The following is a 20,761-nucleotide window of genomic DNA, read 5'->3' on the forward strand; positions in this document are numbered from 1 at the left end:
CTTACCTAAGTCCTGCTACCTGTCCCTGATTTCCTGGTTCTCCAACCACTGTTAGGCATGATTCAAACCTAACAGCAAATAGAACAGTACTTGTACTTTGCTCAGAATCCCAGACATAAAACCATGCCACCTCTGGCACAGGAGATGCAGCTAAACTTGCCTCAGACGCATGGACAAACTTGTCAGACAAACCAACAAGCTACTAGGATTTTTGCTTCAACTAACTTCCAAGGATTGAATAGGTCTTCAGCTCCAAGAATTCTAGGTAATTATTTTTATATAAAATTATCTCCTCAACTTCAGTATAAGGTCCGTGACAGAAGAATCCATTCTTTATGCATTTCTGGACTCTCCACAACTAACTCCCTCCATAATGAACCAGTGTTCAGTGTTCAATCCATATCCACTGAGACTAATTCTGAGTCAAGTTATTACACTATTAAAACTAATTTTTTGCCATGTGAAGTACCTTTTACATAAAATATATATCTAAAAACACAAATTAGGATTAAGTCTGAAACATGGTTTTTGTTCTACCCAGTGGCTTATACATAAAATCATATTTTATTTTGGTGGCAAGAAGAAAATTGCTACAAAGATGAAATTATTTAAATAATAAATATTATAATAACAACCTGAATAACAAAAAAAAATTCCACTTGAGTTGATGACCTACTGACTTGTAGAAATAAATGACACAACAAAATTTAATGAACTCATCCTTGAGACTGTTTTGATAAGAGCTAACCCTATGCCCCAAACAGTAACGCCGAAGAAGCTGAAGTTGAACGGTTCTATGAAGACCTACAAGATCTTTTAGAACTAACACACAAAAAGGATGTCCTTTTCATTATAGGGGACTGGAATGCAAAAATAGGAAGTCAAGAAACACCTGGAATAACAGGCAAATTTGGCCTTGGAGTACAGAATGAAGCAGCCCAAAGGCGAATAGAGTTTTGCCAAGAGAACGCACTGGTCATAGCAAACACCCTCTTCCAACAACACAAGAGAAGACTCTACACATGGACATCACCAGATGGTCAACACCAAAATCTTATTGATTATATTCCTTGCAGCGAAAGATGGAGAAGCTCTATACAGTCAGGAAAAACAAGACTGGGAGCTGACTATGGCTCAGATCATGAACTCTTTATTGCCAAATTCAGACTTAAATTGAAGAAAGTAAGGAAAACCACTAAACCATAAAGATATGACCTAAATCAAATCCCTTATGATTATACAGTGGAAGTGAGGAATAGATTTAAGGGACTAGATCTGATAGACAGAGTGCCTGATGAAGTATGGACAGAGGTTCGTGACATTGTACAGGAGACAGGGACCAAGACCATCCCCATGGAAAAGAAATGCAAAAAAGCAAAATGGCTGTCTGAGGAGGCCTTACAAATAGCTGTGAAAAGAAGAGAAGCAAAAAGCAAAGGAGAAAAGGAAAGATGTAAGCATCTGAATGCAGAGTTACAAAGAATAGCAAGGAGAGATAAGAAAGCCTTCCTCAGTGATCAGTGCAAAGAAATAGAGGAAAACAAAAGAATAGGAAAGACTAGAGATCTCTTCAAGAAAATTAGAGATGCCAAGGGAACATTTCATGCAAAGATGGGCTCGATAAAGGACAGAAATGGTATGGACCTAACAGAAGCTGAAGATATTAAGAAGAGGTGGCAAGAATACACAGAAGAAATGTACAAAAAAGATCTTCACGACCAAGAAAGTCACGATGGCGTGATCACTCACCTGGAGCCAGACATCTTGGAATGTGAAGTCAAGTGGGCCTTAGAGAGCATCACTACGAACAAAGCTAGTGGAGGTGATGGAATTCCAATTGAGCTATTTCAAATCCTGAAAAATGATGCTATGAAAGTGCTGCACTCAATATGCCAGCAAATTTGGAAAACTCAGCAGTGGCTACAGGACTAGAAAAATTCAGTCTTCATTCCAATCCCAAAGAAAGGCAATGCCAAAGAAAGCTCAAACTACCACACAATTGCACTCATCTCACACGCTAGTAAAGTCATGCTCAAAATTCTCCAAGCCAGGCTTCAGCAATATGTGAATCATGAACTTCCAGATGTTCAAGCAGGTTTTAGAAAAGGCAGAGGAACCAGAGATCAAATTGCCAACATCCACTGGATCATGGAGAAAGCAAGAGAGTTCCAGAAAAACATCTATTTCTGCTTCATTGACTATGCCAAAGCCTTTGACTGTGTGGATCACAATAAACTGTGGAAAATTCTGAAAGAGATGGAAATACCAGACCACCTGACCTGCCTTTTGAGAAACCTGTATGCAGGTCAGGAAGCAACAGTCAGAACTGTACATGGAACAACAAACTGGTTCCAAATAGGAAAAGGAGTACATCAAGGTTGTATATTGTCACCCTGATTATTTAACTTATATGCAGAGTACATCATGAAGAACGCTGGGCTGGAAGAAGCACAAGCTGGAATCCAGATTGCCGGGAGAAATATCAATAACCTCAGATATGCAGATGATACCACCCTTATGGCAGAAAGTGAAGAGGAACTCAAAAGCCTCTTGATGAAAGTGAAAGAGGAGAGTGAAAGGTTGGCTTGAAGCTCAACATTCACAAAACAAAGATCATGGCATCTGGTCCCATCACTTCATGGGAAATAGATGGGGAAACAGTGCAAACAGTGTCAGACTTTATTTTTCTGGGCTCCAAAATCACTGCAGATAGTGATTTCAGCCATGAAATTAAAAGACGCTTACTCCTTGGAAGGAAAGTTATGACCAACCTAGATAGTATATTAAAAAGCAGAGACCTTTGCCAACAAAGTTCTGTCTAGTCAAGGCTATGTTTTTCCAGTGGTCATGTATGGATGTGAGAGTTGGACTGTGAAGAAAGCTGATCGCCGAAGAATTGATGCTTTTGAACTGTGGTGTTGGAGAAGACTCATGAGAGTCGCTTGGACTGCAAGGAGATCCAACCAGTCCATTCTAAAGGAGATCAATCCTGGGTGTTCATTGGAAGGACTGATGCTAAAGCTGAAACTCCAATACTTTGGCCACCTCATGCGACGAGTTGACTCACTGGAAAAGACTCTCATGCTGGGCGGGATTGGGGGCGGGAGGAGACGGGGACGACAGAGAATTGATGGCTGGATGGCATCACCGACTCGATGGACATGAGTTTGAGTGAACTCCGGGAGCTGGTGATGGACAGGGAGGCCTGGCGTGCTGTGATTCATGGGGTCGCAAAGAGTCGGACATGACTGAGCGACTGAACTTAACTGAACTGAAATTATGATTTAACTTAAAACTACAGACATACACTTGAGCTTTTAGAAAAATAAAAAGGATTACATATGTAGAATAATTTTTGTAAACTGATGTGTTTTCAGTAAAGGGAAGATATCAGCAGTTTCAGGTATAAGGGTTGTACAAAAGTGTCAAAAAACAGGTTAGTCAGGAAGTCAGATATTAAGGTTTTATTATTAATTGATTGTCTGAACTTAACCAAGCTGCTTAACTTTTTGGTGCCTCTGTATCCTCATCTTGAAATGGTTTTCAAAAGAGAGTTTCAGAGATAGCAGGGACTCTAGAGATTATCTTGTCCAAAGTCCTTTTCACAGATCAGCTCAGTCACTGAATCATGTCCCACTCTTTGCAACTCCATGGACTGCAGCATGCCAGGCCTCCTTGTCCATCATCAGTTTCCAGAGCTTGCTCAAACTCATGTCCATTGAGTCGATGATGCCATCCAACCATCTCCTCTCTCGTCCCCTTCTTCTGCCTTCAATCTTTCCCAGCATTAGGGTCTTTTGCAATGAGTCAGTTTTTCCCATCAGGTGGCGAAAGTAATAGAGCTTGAGTTTTAGCATCAGTCCTTCCAACGAATATTCATGACTGACTTCCTTCAGGATGGACTAGTTTGATCTCCTTGCAGTCCAAGGGACTCTCAAGAGTCTTCTCCAACACCACAGTTCAAAAGCATCAATTCTTCAGCGCTCAGCTTTCTTTATGATCACTCTCATATCCATATATGACTACTGGAAAAACCAAAGCTTTGACTAGAGGACTTTTGACAGCAAAGTAATATCTCTGCTTTTTGATATGTTGTCTAGGTTGGTCATAGCTTTTTTTCCAAGGAGCAAGTGTCTTAATTTTATCTGCAGTCACCATCTGCAGTAATTTTGGAGCCCAGGAAAATAAAGTCTGTCACTCTTTCCACTGCTTCCCCATCGATTTACCATGAAGTGATGAGACTGGATGCCATAGTCTCCGTTTTTTGCACATTTAGTTTTAAGCCACTAAAAATTACTCTCCTCTTTCACTTTCATCAAGAGATTCTTTAGTTCCTCTTCACTTTCTGCCATAAGGGTGGTATCATCTGTATATCTGAAGTTATTGATATTTCTCCCAGCAATCTTGATTTCAGCTTGTGCTTCATCCAACCTGGCATTTCTCACGATGTACTCTACATATAAGTTAAATAAGCAGGATGAAAATATACAGCCTTGACGAACTCCTTTCCCAATTTGGAACCAGTCTGTTGTGCCATGTCCAGTTCTAACTGTTTCTTCTTAACCTGCATACAGGTTTCTCAGGAGGCAAGTACAGTGGTCTGGTATTCCTGTCTCTTTAAGAATTTTCTGCACTTCGTTTTGATCCATAGTCAAAGGCTTTAGTGTAGTCAATAAACAGAAGTACATGCTTTTCTGAAACTCTCTTGCTTTTTCTATGATCCAACAGATGTTGGCAATTTGATCTCTGGTTTCTCTGCCTTTTCTAAATTCAGCTCGATCATCTGGAATTTCTTGGTTCACATACTGTTGAAGCCTCGCTTAGAGAATTTTTAGCATTACTTTGCTAGTGTGTGAGAAGAGTGCAACTGTGTGGTAGTCTGAATACTCTTTGGCATTGCCTTTCTTTGTGACTGGAATGGAATCTGACCTTTACCAATCCTGTGGCCACCACTGAGTTTTCTAAATTTGCTGGCATATTGAGTGCAACACTTTCACAGAATCATCTTTCAGGACTTGAAACAGCTCAACTGGAACTCCATCACCTCTACTAGCTTTGTTTGTAGTGATGCTTCCTAAGGCCCACTTGACTTCGCACTCCAGGATGTCTGGCTCTAGGTAAGGGATCACACCATCGTGGTTATCTGGGTCATTAAGATCTTTTTTGTATAGTTCTTCTGTGTATTCTTGCCACCTCTCTTTTATATCTTCTGCTTGTTAGGTCCATACCATTTCTGTCCTTTACTGAACCCATCTTTGCATGAAATGTTCCCTTGGTATCTCTAATTTTCCTGAAGAGATCTCTAGTTTTTCTCTTTTTTTTTTTTTAGGTAATTAATTTATTTTTTGTTGGAGGCAAATTATTTTACAATATTATATTGGTTGGTTTTGCCATACATTGATATGAATTTGCCCCGGGTTTACATAAGTTCCCCCTCCTGAACCCCCCTCCCCCCTCCCTCCTCCCTTTATCCTCCCTCTGGGTCATCCCCGCATGCCTGCTCCGAGCATCCTATAACATGCATTGACCCTGAACTAGTGATTCGTTTCACATATGACAACATACGTGTTTCTATGCCATTCTCCCAAATCATCCCACCCTCACCCTCTCCCATAGAGTCCCAAAGACTGTTCTATACATCTGTGTCTCTTTTGCTGTCTCGTATATAGGGTTATCATTTGCATCTTTCTAAATTCCATATATATGTGTTAGTATACTGTATTGGTGTTTTTCTTTCTGGCTTACTTCACTCTGTATAATATGCTCCAGTTTCATCCACCTCATTAGAACTGATTCAAATGTATTCTTTTTAATGGCTGAATAATGCTCCATTGTGTATATGTACCAAAGCTTTCTTATCCATTCGTCTGCAGATGGACATCTAGGTTGCTTCCATGTCCTGGCTATTATAAACAGTGCTGCAATGAACATTGGCGTACACGTGTCTCTTTCAATTCTGGTTTCCTCGGTGTGTATGCCCAGGAGTGCAATTGCTGGATCATATGGCAGTTCTATTTCCAATTTTTTGAGGAATCTCCATACTGTTCTCCATAGTGGCTGTACTACTCATTCTATTGTCTTCCTCTATTTCTTTGCACTGATCACTGAGGAAGGCTTTCTTATCTCTCCTTGCTATTCTTTGGAACTCTGCATTCAGATGGGTATATCTTTCCTTTACTCCTTTGCCTTTCGCGTCTCTTCTTTTCGCAGCTATTTGCAGCTTCTCAAACAACCATTTTGCCTTTCTGTACTTCTTTTTCTTGGGGGTGGTCTTGGTCACTGCCTCCTGTACAGTGTCACGAACCTCCCTCCACAGTTCTTCAGGCACTCTATCAGATCTAATCCCCTGGATCCATTTGTCACTTCCACTGTACAATTGTAATGGATTTGATTTAGGTCATACCTGAATGGTCTAGCGGTTTTCCCTACTCTCATCAATTTATGTCCGACTTTGGCAATAAGGAGTTCATTATCTGAGCCACAGTCAGCTCCAGGTCTCGTTTTTGCTGACTGACAGAACTTCTCTATCTTCAGCTGCAAAGAATATAATCAATCTGATTTCAGTATAGACTATCTGGTGATGGCCATAAGTAGCATCATCTCTTGTGCTGCTGGAAGAGGGTGTTTGCTATGAACAGTCCATTTTCTTGGGAAAACTCTGTTAGCCTTTGCCCTGCTTCATTTTGTACTCTAAGGCCAAACTTGCCTGTTTCTCCAGGTATCTCTTGACTTCCCACTTTTCATTCCAGTCCCCTATGATGAAAAGGACATCTTTTCTTGATGTTAGTTCTAGAAGATTTTGTAGGTCTACAAAGAACCATTCAACGTCAGCTTCTTCGGCATTAGTGGTTGGGGCACAGACTTGGATTACTGTGATACCGAGTGGTTTGCCTTGGAAATGAACAGAGATAATTCTGTCATTTTTGAGACTGTACCCAAGTACTGCATTCGGACTCTTGTTGACTATGAGGGCTACTCCATTCCTTCTAAGTGATTCTTGCCCACAGTAGCAGATATAATGGTCACCTGAATTAAATTTGCCCGTTCTAGTCCATTTTAGTTCACTGATTCCTAAAATGTTGATGCTCACTCTTACCATCTCTTGTTTGACCACTTCCAATTTACTTTGGTTCATGGACCTAACATTCCAGATAAAGAAACTGAAACTGAGAAACCAAATGATTTGCCTAAAACTTACTCTGCAAAATAGGGATAATAAAAATACCTTTGTCTGATATATAGAGGCTTTTTTCTGAAATGGAAATGAGATGACTAATTTTCTAAAAAGCATTAAATAATTAAATAGTATCATATTGAAAAAAGTTACTTTAAAGAACAATTTGTCATATAGTGCAAGTCAATACTAAAATTTCTCTCAACGAGCATATCATGTCTATTCTTCTAATCAAGTGCTAAGAAAATATGTGTCGATTTCTGAGGTCACCACATTTCAAAATGACCTGAAAATGTAATTTAAAAATATATTTTCCATATGTTTAGATGTCATAAGCTGATTTAAATGGCTTTTTGCAAATTAAAGAAAAATTTCTCACCAGTAAAATTAAGCATGAAAACATTGTGTCAAAGTACAATGAATATATAAATGGCTAAAAATAAAGGCCTAGAAAAGAGCAGAAAAGAACTCACATCTGTTGTTTGAATATATTAATTAAACTTCTACATTTTAGTGACCTGTATCCTGCTCCTGTTAAGTAGACCTGTCACCTACATATCTGAAGAAAAACAATAAATGTACTGTCATAAGTGATTTTTCCTAGTGAAAACTAAAAATGCAGCAGCTTTTTAGCTGCTACAAACTACAAATGACCAAGCTACGTTTAACAAAGGATTTTGAGAAAGATTAAGGATGGAGAAAGAACAGAGATGAAGATTGTACAGATATAGATTGGAAGTAGGTTTGTGGATAGAGGGGGGGGGAAACACATAAAACAATCTACTTTCCATCTTATCAACTTCCGAATTTCCCAAGTTCCTAAACTACATAATTACTTTAGAAGTACCCAAAAGACATCTAAGAAACCTGAAACAACCAAATTGCAAAGAAATAGAAAAACGGACTGAATTGTATGCATCTCATTAAAAGACCATTAAATGAACAGCTGTTCCTTCATTCTCATTTATGAACACTGGTCATTATATCCAGACTTGTTCACAATAATCTTGTACCCTGATGAGCATGAATGTAGTAATGTATCTAGAGATTGCTCTTTCCTAAACAGGTATCTGGTGTTTTCTTATTTATCTTAATATTGCAGATCACACATTAATATGCATGCCTAACGCCAGAATATAAAAGGGTACACAGAATCATCATTATGGAGTTTAACCCTAACTAAGAAATTAATTCCAACATCTGCATGTGCCAAGTGTTGTCCTAGACACTGAGAATACAGCAATGAGCAAACTAACTGAAGCTCCTGTGCCCATGAAATGGGGATAGGAGGACAAAAAACAAACCAAATCTGGTATACCACTTGTAATCTTGATGAAAGCCATCTTTTAAGACCTCAGTTTGTTGTCTATAAAACTGGAAATTAATGTTACTAAGTATCATTAGACTCTTCTCAAACAAGAACTACACCAAAAACCTGTAAATCAATAGAACTTGCACTACAATTTTCCCCAAGCTATCCCTGCCTCCAGTGGTAGATACATAACAGAATGCAGTCCAGAGTAGGAAGTGTAAACCATGCCATGAAATAGAAGGAAAAATAACTGGATAATGGTGAGACTCAGCACAAGTGTTAGTTGCTCAGTCGTGTCCTCCTCTTTGCGACCCCATGGTCTTTAACCCACCAGGCTCTTCTGTCTGTGGAATTCTCCAGGCAAGAATACTAGAGTGGACAGCCATTCCCTTCAGGACTGAACCCTGGTCTTCTGCATTACAGGCAGATTCTTTACCTTCTGAGCCACACCTAACTCTAGTTAGTAAGCTATGGTTTCTTAAATAAGATAATAATGACATATATTGCTATTCTGGAACACATTTTCTCTTAGTTTCAGTACTAATGTACAGAAAAGTCATTTTTAATTTAAATATCATGGCTGTCTGTTTAAAAATCTTTGTTATCAACTAGACTAGTGTTTTCAGATTATGAATTTCAAGGCACATTTAACAGAATTCTTTTTTCTCTTCCAGTTGAAAAATAATAATTTTACTTAATATGATGAACACATACTTTTTCAAAATTGCATCAGAATAGGCATATAGTATGAAGTTTGATTTCTTGCATTTAAAACAGCAAACTAGGGACTTCTCCGGCATTCCAGTGGTTCAGACTTTGCTTTCCAATGCAGAGGGTGTGAGGTCGATCCCTAGTTAGAGAACTAAGAACTCACATGCCTTGCAGCCAAAAAAACAGAAGCAATACTGTAACAAATATTCAATGAAGACCTTAAAAATGGTCCCCATTTTAAAAACAACAGCAAACTAGTTGTGGAGGAACAAATTAAGGGTTGAAGTTCTGACCAAGCTACTTCAGCATCAGAAAGCAAGGATATCTGGGTATAAGAAATTAACTCCGTGAATCAGGTATAGTCTTACTAATTCTGAAATATGAACATATAGGACAATAAGTCAGAGTAAAGAAATATATGTGGATTCCCAACATAAAATGTAAGTTAATTTTACGGCCTGAATCAATCTGTTAGTATCTCCCGTCTCTCTGAATTCCTCAATCAACGACCTATTAAAAAATACGAGAGAAGAAAGACCAACAGTGAGAAAACTAAGGCTAAAACTTGAGTACAAACCAAGAAAACTGGAAGAAATGTGTACTAACAGTAGAACCAAGCTGCTATCCTATTTAAATAGTAAATCTCTCTCTAAAGGGCAGAGACAAGTCTCATTCACCTTTGTATCTTCAGGCCAGGTACATACATGCCCAATAAAAAGTCTCATTCTGTTGAAAAACAGAGACAGTCAAAAGAAATCTTCCACAACCTCCCACCACCAAAGTTACTACCCTTTGTCACCACAGCCCACATTCTTTCCATATAACGTACTGCTTTTCAATAAGTTACCCCCATCCCTTCTATCCCATTCCTCTTCAGTCATCCTCCAAAGGAAGTAGAGACATAAGACATTTCTTACATACTCTTTTTTACATTAGTTTTTATTGGAGCATAGTTGATTTACAATGTTGTGATGGTTTCTGCTGCACAGTAAAGTGAATCAATTATTACGTGGACTCCTGATGAAAGTACAGAACATAACATCTTCAGGGTTCTATAAGACAACTTGGGAATGACTGGTTAGCATTCCTCAGTTAGGCCCTTCCAATCAGCAATCATCTTAGACTTGTACTAGACATTTGGCAACAAAATTCTGCACATGAAACTTTTACCAGTACTCCTAATTTTGTTCTCTGACATATTCATTCACAGAAATATGAAGCACCTAAAATCAATACTGATAGTTATTGGGTGGTTTGCAGGCTCTGGGTTTTATACTGCTGCTGCTGCTGCTAAGTCGCTTCAGTCGTGTCCGACTCTGTGCAGCCCACCAGGCTCCCCCGTCCCTGGGATTCTCCAGGCAAGAATACTGGAGGGGGGTGCCACTGCCTTCTCCAGGAGGTACAATAGGTACCATCACCATAAGAAAAGTAGACCTCCTACTGATGGCCATCAAACTGAAGGAAAAATCAACTACCCATGAAGCTACAAGTAAGATGTCTGGCTCTTTCAAAAGCTACTTACTCATTTTAAGTTTATTTTTTTAAACACATATACTCAATTTCATAAGTCCTGTCATGTCTTTGAAAACCATTCAGAGTTTAGTGAAGTAAGAAACTTCCTGAGATACAAATGAATCAGCTGGACTATCTTTAACCTAAAGACCTATGCATAATACCTTATGTTCTGATATAGTTAGAAAAGATTTTTGCAAGATACCCTCAACTCTGCATTTTGAAAATACAGGACCTCTGTCCTTTTCCCATAAAACCAACTATGGCAACAATTCTATTTCATTATGAGTAATTACAGCATGACTAAATAAATTTTCTGATTTATTTATTTAGCTCCTGTTAAAGATTTTTTTAAAAACTGGTTCCCCTAAGAATATACAATGGGAAAAAGGATAATCTCTTCAATAAAAGGTGTTGGGAAAGCTGAACAGATACATGCAAAAGAAGGAACTTGGACTCATATCTTATACCATACCCAAAAATCAACTCAAACTGGATTAACAAATTGAAAGTAGATCTGAAACAGTAGAACTCTTAGAAGAAAATGGAGTTATGTTCCTTGACACTGGTCTTGGCAATGACTTTCTGAATTTAATACCAAAAGCAAAGGAAACAAAAGCAAAAATAAACAAGTGGGACCACATCAAACTGAAAAGTTTCTGCACAGAAAAGAAAGCAATTGACAAAATGAAAATGCAACCTACTGAAAGGGAGAAAATATCTGCAAATCAAATATCTGATAAGGGGTTACTATTCAAAATACATAATGAATGCATAACCCCAACAGCAAAAACCAAACAATCTGATTTTAAAAGGAAGCAGAAGAACCAAAAAGACACTTTTCCAAAGAACTACAGGTATATAAAAAGGTGCTCAATAACAAAAATTAATCAATGAGAAATGCAAATCAAAAACCACAGTGAGATATCACCTGTTAGAATGACTATCATCAAAAATATATTGAGATAATAAGAGTTAGGAAGAATATGGAAAAAGAACTCCTGTGCACTATTAATGGGAGTATAAATTGATGCATTCACTATGGAACACAATATGGATGTTTCTCAAGAAACTAAACACAGAACTACCATGTGATATAGCAATCCCACTTCTAGGCAGATTTCCAAAGAACAGAATATCATAAAGATATCTCCACCCCCATATTTACTGCAACATTACTCACAATAGCCAAGATATGGAAACAACCTAAGCGTCTATCAATGGAGGAATGGATAAAGGAGATCTCTCTCTCTCTCTGAGACACACACACACACAGGAATATTATTCAGCCATGAGAAAGAAAGAAATCCCACCAGTAACAAAAACATAGATGACATTCAGTTCAGTTCAGTTCAGTTGCTCAGACGTGTCCAACTCTTTGCGACCCCATGAATCACAGCACGCCAGGCCTCCCTGTCCATCACCAACTCCCGGAGTTCACTCAGATTCATGTCCATCGAGTCGGTGATGCCATCCAGCCATCTCATTCTCTGTCGTCCCCTTCTCCTCCCACCCCCAATCCCTCCCAGCATCAGAGTCTTTTCCAGTGAGTCAACTCGTCGCATGAGGTGGCCAAAGTATTGCAGTTTCAGCTTTAGCATCAGTCCTTCCAATGAACACCCAGGATTGATCTCCTTTAGAATGGACTGGTTGGATCTCCTTGCAGTACAAGGGACTCTCAAGAGTCTTCTCTAGCACCACAGTTCAAAAGCATCAATTCTTCGGCGATCAGCTTTCTTCACAGTCCAACTCTCACATCCATACATGACCACGGGAAAAACCATAGCCTTGACTAGACAGACCTTTGTTGGCAATGTCTCTGCTTTTTAATAGACTATCTAGGTTGGTCATAACTTTCCTTCCAAGGAGTAAGTGTCTTTTAATTTCATGGCTGAAATCAGCATCTGCAGTGATTTTGGAGCCCCCAAAAATAAAGTCCGACACTGTTTCCACTGTTTCCCCATCTATTTCCCATGAAGTGATGGGACCAGATGCCATGATCTTTGTTTTCTGAATGTTGAGCTTCAAGCCAACCTTTTCACTCTCCTCTTTCACCTTCATCAAGAGGCTTTTGTGTTCCTCTTCACTTTCTGCCATAAGGGTGGTGTCATCTGCATATCTGAGGTGACTGATATTTCTCCCGGCAATCTGGATTCCAGCTTGTGCTTCTTCCAGCCCAGCGTTCCTCATGATGTACTCTGCATATAAGTTAAATAAGCAGGGTGACATTAAGCTAAGTGAAATAAACCATGTAGAGAATGAGAAATACTGCATTGCTGTTCAGTCACTCAGCCGTGTCTGACTCTTTGGGTCAGCTGGACTATAGCACGCCAGGCTTCCCTGTCCTTCACGATCTGGAGTTTGCTCAGACTCATGTCTATTTTCTCTATGATGCCATCCAACCATCTCGTCCTCTACTGTCCCCTTCTCCTCTTGCCCTGTCTATCCCAGCACCAGGGTCTTTTTCAGTGAATTGGCTCTTCACATCAGGAGACACAGTATCACTCATATGTGGCATTTTTTTTCTAAAAAAAAAAAAAAGTCAGACTCATAGATACAATGTAGAAAAGTGGTTGCCAGTAGGGAAAAAAGAAAGGTTATTAAATGAACACAAACTTTCAACTATGAAATGAATAAGGTCTGAGGATCTATAGTGAAACATGATGATCATGGTTGATAACACTGTGCTGAATAACTGAAATTTGATAAGAGAATAACTTAAATGTTCAAACAAAGGGAGCAAGAAAAAGAAAGAAATGGGGAGGAAGAAAGGAAGGGATTCTCAAAAAACTTAGAACAATATCAAGGCACCTACTACTGCTAAGTCACTTCAGTCGTGGCCGACTCTGTGCAACCCCACAGACAGCAGCCACCAGGCTCCGCCGTCCCTGGGATTCTCTAGGCAAGAACGCTGGAGTGGGTTGCCATTTTCTTCTCCAATGCAGGAAAGCGAAAAGTGAAAGTGAAGGCGCTTAGTCGTGTCTGACTCTTCGCGACCCCATGGACTGCAGCCTACCAGGCTCCTCGGTCCATGGGATTTTCCAGGCAAGAGTACCGGAGTGGGTTGCCTTTGCCTTCTCCAAAAGGCACCTAAGCAAACATCAAATTCACCTGTGAATCTTAAACACACAAATTATATATCCTAAAAAAGTGTTTGTTATCGCTTTTACAAAGAAGCTCAGTGCAATAATTTTTTTTTTTTAAATAAAGAAAAAGTGGCTCAAACTTCAATATCCTTTAAAGGGCGAATGAATAAGTAAGTTACCATTAGTTAACAAACTGAGGAGTTGCTGTGCACCTGAGGTGGAAATGGCCCCCAGCATCCACCATCTCGTGCTAGGTCCTAACCACTCTATTCCTTTTAGTTGAGATGGGCTCAGCCAAGAGCATCCAAGTCACTCCACACAGCCTCCACTGCATGGCATGCTGTTGCTCTACTGGCAGATCCCTATTCACCTACTGAAGGCCTCCTGTACACTCCTGTTTAAGTGTAGACCCCACACTCCAAATGACCCACAGAGGACTGGTGGCAGGGCCTTAATCAGTCCCAGGACTCCAATGCCTGCACTCCTACCCTTTGCACTGCATGGATACCCATGAACTCCAGCAACACAGACCACCTCCCAAACTCACTGGTGAAACAGTTCAGTGAACTACATGAGACTGAAGCCCCCAAACTGAATCCTTCCCCAGAGCCTGCTCTGCCTCCAGAGGCACCCTCACCTGAACTTGAATTGCCTGAGGGCATTGGTAATCCCTTGAGGACCAGACATCATCTTGAAGCCAGACTGAGCTTCCTTCCGGACAGGAAGAAACAGGACAACTCACCAAAACCCCTTTGGCCAGCCTTGAGAGACCCCGAGACACTCCAATCTTTAGGTTCTAAGCACAATGGATGGAAAATAAGGTACTAGGGAGGTCTCTGCTCACCATCCTGTAGGAGGACAACACCCCAGGACCCTGTCACAGGTAAGCAGCCTCTTCCCTGAGTGAAAATGCTAGAGAACTAAAGGAAGGGGGTTTTGGGAACTAAATGACTTCTAAACACTGGAGGATGAGTTTGGGAGCAAGGCCAGGACCAGGACAAGGGAAATCCGCACCTCCTTTGGTGGAGAACTAGGCCCGATGAGACCCCAGAGCCTGATGAAATTCTGTCTTTATAGCCCTCTCCCAGGGAGACAGGAAAGGCTCATTTTCTCTGACTCCTCCTAAACCTAAGATAGGACTATAAATGAATGAGCATATCAGTTCAGTTCAGTTCAGTCGCTCAGTCGTGTCCGACTCACCGCGACCCCATGAATCACAGCACGCCAGGCCTCCCTGTCCATCACCAACTCCCGGAGTTCACTCAAACTCATGTCCACAGAGTCGGTGATGCCATCCAGCCATCTCATTCTCTGACGTCCCCTTCTCCTCCCACCCCCAACCTTTCCCAGCATCAGAGTCTTTTCCAGTGAGTCAACTCGTCGCATGAGGTGGCCAAAGTATTGCAGTTTCAGCTTTAGCATCAGTCCTTCCAATGAACACCCAGGATTGATCTCCTTTAGAATGGACTGGTTGGATCTCCTTGCAGTCCAAGGGACTCTCAAGAGTCTTCTCCAACACCACAGCTCAAAAGCATCAATTCTTCGGTGCTCAGCTTTCTTCACAGTCCAACTCTCACATCCATACATGACCACGGGAAAAACCATAGCCTTGACTAGATGGACCTTTGTTGGCAAAGTAATGTCTCTGCTTTTTAATATGCTGTCTAGGTTGGTCATAACTTTCCTTCCAAGGAGTAAGCGTCTTTTAATTTCATGGCTGCAATCAGCACCCACAGTGATTTTGGAGCCCAGAAAATTAAAGTCTGACACTGTTTCCACTGTTTTTCCATCTATTTCCCAAGAAGTGATGGGACCAGATGCCATGATCTTTGTTTTGTGAATGTTGAGCTTCAAGCCAACCTTTTCACTCTCCTCTTTCACTTTCATCAAGAGGCTTTTGAGTTCCTCTTCACTTCCTGCCATAAGGGTAGTGTCATCTGCATATCTGAGGTTATTGATATTTCCCCCGGCAATCTGGATTCCAGCTTGTGCTTCTTCCAGCCCAGCGTTCCTCATGATGTACTCTGCATATAAGTTAAATAAGCAAGGTGACAATATACAGCCTTGACGTACTCCTTTTCCTATTTGGAACCAGTCTGTTGTTCCATGAATGAGCACATAGATAACTTAAAAACTCATTTTAAAGGCAATTCCAGAAGAGATGGTCCAAAAAGTACAATTATCCAAGGCAGCATCCTTGGAGTAAGTATATTATGTTACGTTCACGTCTATCTTATTCTCTACAATCTCAAAGCTAGTGTTTTCTACATGACAAACCACAATAAACTAGCATTCTATAAAGAAATAAATGGGGAAATGAGCAAAAGAGCAAACACACAAGCCCACTTAGAATAAAATATGTCTTGATCAAGAGTCAATTCTAAAGAAGTTCTCTGGTCTGTAGCACCTAACAGGAGTCAGTGAAGGCAAGAAGCATACAGCATCATGTTTCCAGTGGAAAGGCCATGATTTAAGACTCCTGTGTGCCAAACATGGAGGATGGTGAGAGGAACCACCCTGGCCATAGCAAAACAAGCCCAACTCTGGAGCCCAAAATGTGCTATAGAGTGGAAGTAGCCTAAAGACACAAGGAGGAGAAAATCTACCAGTCTTTTGTGTTCCTAGTTACAAATATTAGGATAAAAATTATTTCACCAGTGAAACATATCATTTTATTCAACAACCATAATGAACAACTTCCTGAAGCAATTATTTTGAATGACACCTCATATATGTACGTACATATTTTTATTTGTACATATTTTTACAGTCTCATTCTCTCTATGCATTTACCTATAAATTATTTCTCAGTTCCCTCTTGATGGAAGATATAATTATAAGTGTCTATTATACACATGAGCCAAGAAATGTTTGCCAAATTTTTATATCACATATAAACACATATCATAAAACTTAACCTCTACTTATCCAGATATGCAAAATAGCTTTTAGACAAGATGAGACGTTAATTACCCAAAATACAAATATTTTAAAATAAATGCTGAGAAAATGTGACATTTTGTGAGTTAAAAAAAATCTTTCTGAAGCTTTGCTACACAGTTAATTCTCCCACACATGAGCCTTTGAAAACATCAATAATGAAAATGCCAGCTGAATATTAAATACTTTCATTAGGCAACAACAGTATATACTGTTAATATTCCAAATGTAAAAGATTAATAATTCACCAGCTTCACAAACATTTCATTGATTCATTCAAAACATTTATTAACCTCCAGCTGCATCTGCCAGGTATTCACCTGAAGTGCTGGAAATTTAAAAGTGAACGTGCTAGTCAAGATCTTATCACCACCATTATGCAGCTTATACTCTAATGGTAGAAACTGTCAATAAATAAATATAAAAGAAAATGTCAAATCATGGTAAGTGTTGTGACAAATAAAATAAGATGACATGATTATCACAGCCAGCTCTTCTGAGATGACACTAAAATGAGACCTGAAAAAAAATTAAAATGAGACCTGAATTTTAAGAGGGAACAGACACTAAAGGTCCAGGAAAAGAGGGTTGCAGATAGAGCAGCAATTTCAAGGGCCCTAAAATGGGAATGAACTTGCGGTACCTGAGAAAAAGAAAGAACTGTACTCTAAGCAAAGGTAAACATGGCAGAGATGAGCTAAGTAGAGGTCATATTAGGTAGAACCTGCTAAGATAAATACTTCTGACTACAGGCACAGCGACTTTTTGTTTTGTTTCCAACTTTATTAGAGGAAGTTAAGATATATGTGAGAAAAGCAAAACAGATCCTGATGTCTTTATTATCCAGTTTCAACAATTATTAATTTATAGCTGGTCTTGCTTAATCTGTACTTTTACTTATTCCCTACCTACTCCTCAGACATCATATCATTTCATTTTAGTATGTATCTCTAAAAGATAAGGACTCTTATAAATACAACCACAATCAATATTATCACCATTATACATTATTTTCAATAATAATTTATTACAATCATCAACTATGTAGATAGTGTTCAAATTTCCCTGTGGATCATTTTCAGAAAGAGCTTGCTGGTTCAAATCAGAATCAAAATAAGACCCAGATATTGCAATTAATCAGTTTCCTGACCCCTTAAATCTACAAATTATTGTTCCTTTACTTTTTTCCCCTGTAATTTATTTGTGGAGAAAACTGAGTCCGACAAGATTTTACAATTCTGGATTTCCTGACTGCACCTCCCTGTGTTGCTTAACATGTTCTTCTGTCTCCTGTATTTCCTTATAAACCGGTAGTGAGATGAGGTTTAATCAGATTCAGGTTAGAATTTCAAACAAGACTGCTTCATAGCTTATGTTACGTACTCTAAACAGGAGGTAGATAAACATATAGTATACTCTCTCTGTATCTGGCTGTCTGGCTGTCTGTCTGTCTCTCTCTCTCTCTCTCTCTCTCTCTCTCTCTATATATATATATATATATATATATATATATATATATGCTGTGCTGTGCTTAGTCACTCAGTCCTGTCCGACTCTTTGCAATTCCATGGACTGCAGCCCACCAGGTTCCTCTGTCCATGGGGCTTCATCAGGCAAGAATACTGGAGTGGTTGCCATGCCCTCCTCCAGGGGATCTTCCCAACCCAGGAACTGAACCAGAGTCTCCTGCATTGCAGGTGGATTCTTTACCAGGTGAGCCACCAGGGAAGCCTATAAATATATATATATGCTGCTGCTGCTGCTGCTGCTAAGTCACTTCAGTCGTGTCCAACTCTGTGTGACCCCATAGACGGAAGCCCACCAGGCTCCCCCGTCCCTGGGATTCTCCAGGCAAGAACAGTGGAGTGGGTTGCCATTTCCTTCTCCAATGTGTGAAAGTGGAAAGCGAAAAGTGAAAGTGAAGTCGCTCAGTCGTGTCCGACCCTTAGCGACCCTATGGACTGCAGCCTACCAGGCTCCTCCATCCATGGGATTTTCTAGGCAAGAGTACTGGAGTGGCTTGCCATTGCCTTCTCCGATATATATGCAACCAGTGTTAATTACTTAGATCTATTATAATATTTCATTAAGAGTTGTAAAATGCTGATACTATAACTCTATCATTCCTTCTTTATCAGCTGAAATATTTCTGTAAAAAATTTTCTTCATTAATTTTATGGTTAATAGTACAGGAAAAATAAATAAATACGTGATTTTCTTTATATTCAAGTTTTCCAAATAATAAGATGGTTGCCTAGCATATGGATGATTTTAAGCAGGGAAGGTTTTAGAGATCATTCTGAATATCATTTGGAGAACAAAGTGAAACATAAGAAAGAGTGAAAGCAGAGATACCACCTAGGAGGCTCCTACACTATTCTAAACAAATGATGATAGATTCTACTAGGTCGGTAGAGAATATGAGAGAAGTAGACAGACTTAAGATCTATCTGGAATGTAAAAGCTATAGAATTTGCTGGTAAGTTGTATATATAAGGTAAGGGAAAGAAAGAAATTAAGAATGAGTCCTACATTTTTGGCCTGAACAACTTGTTATGGGAAACCCTAAGGGAGGCACAGATTTAGGCATCAAAATCATCTAGGTAATAATATGGATGAAATTAAGTCAATAATTACACAACTTATTATTGTTTTTTTTTCTTCCTTATCCTAGCTGAAGATAATTAAAATTCTCAGGAAAGAGAAATAAAATACTGTTATTTTTTGTTTTCTATAAATAATATTTCTGCTCAAAAATAATGTAAGATAAATTCCTATTTTTTTTCTTAGGGAATTCATTTTCTCACCATATCCCTTCAAACATGTATTAACAAAGAAAATGCTGGGTTAAAAATTTCAAACAATAGTATTAAATATTATTTTAACCCACATTTATTATCAATCTTTTATATTTCCTAACGTGTATGCTATGCTGTACTAAGTCATTTCAGTCCTGTCCAACTCTTGGCAACCCCATGGACCGTAGACGGCCTGGCTCCTCTGTCCATGGGACTCTCCAGACAAGAACAGAGTGGGTTTCCACGCCCTCATCCAGGAGATCTTCCCGACCCAGGGATTAAAACCATGTCTCTTCTTTAGTCTCCTGCATTGGCAGGCAGATTCTTTACCACCAACACCATCTGGGAAGCCCATATCATCTAAAAGGTCACCACAAATAAGGGATATACAAAGAGTCAGGATACAGAAAAAAGGAGAAACAGATTAAAAACATTACCATTTAATAAGTATCAGTGAATTAATCTTGGGGGAATATTTCACTTTTTAGAAGCTAATTTTCCAATCTCCCATTTCTATGTGAGTAATAATAATTCAAATTGTCCTGCTGTTTTCTCTTGCTTCTTTCTACAAAGGAAGATGTGGAATATTCAAGAGAGAAGAGAAAGAAGAGTCTAACCTTAACATAGTGTCAATAACAACAAAAATAATTAAAATTACTTTCTAAATGACAAGATTTCTAAAGATATATTATCTAAATTTTCATACAGGAAAGGAATATCAGATGTGTCACAAACTATTTCTATATATAGAACTTTTAGAATGTTATTCCATTTTGATAATACACATTTACAAAATATCTGATTACCTAGTGAGTTAACAAACACTCCTTTCATAATGTGTTATTCATATACACATTGTATTTCTGGATAATAGTTTACCAACGCTTTTGATCTCCATTAGGTCTTATAACTATGCATAAATATAGCTTATTTAATAGGAACTGGGTTCCAGAATAGAATGTCTTTCTTTTTAATACGCAAATAATAGGTCTGGGTTAGAGTTTCCAGCCTCAATAGGGTCTTGTTAATTGGATTCTACTGGACTGCTTAGAAAAAGTAAAAGAAACAGTTTTTTTCAGCTAAAATTCAAAGTATAAAGATAGAAAATAGGATATGCACAAATACAATTCCGAAAATTACCAATGTGGACCAAGTATTTCTTAATTAGAAAGAGAGATATCCTGGACCTACAGGGAATTGACGAAAGAAGTCTGCCCATGACATTTTT

General features: G+C 39.1%; 1 protein-coding gene and 1 pseudogene across 2 annotated transcripts in view; one reads left to right on the forward strand and one right to left on the reverse strand.

Moving 5' to 3' along the window:
* NUBPL (NUBP iron-sulfur cluster assembly factor, mitochondrial) overlaps window positions 1–20,761 on the reverse strand; it is a 258,493-nt gene that overhangs the window by 97,729 nt on the left and 140,003 nt on the right. The gene's annotated exons all lie outside the window — the stretch shown is intronic.
* Window positions 10,641–14,829, forward strand: LOC148774520 (cell division cycle-associated protein 3 pseudogene; annotated as a pseudogene).

Source organism: Moschus berezovskii, chromosome 21 (genome assembly GCF_049115385.1).
Source record: "Moschus berezovskii isolate FMDL1 chromosome 21, NW_MosBer_1.0, whole genome shotgun sequence".
NCBI lineage: Eukaryota > Metazoa > Chordata > Mammalia > Artiodactyla > Moschidae > Moschus > Moschus berezovskii.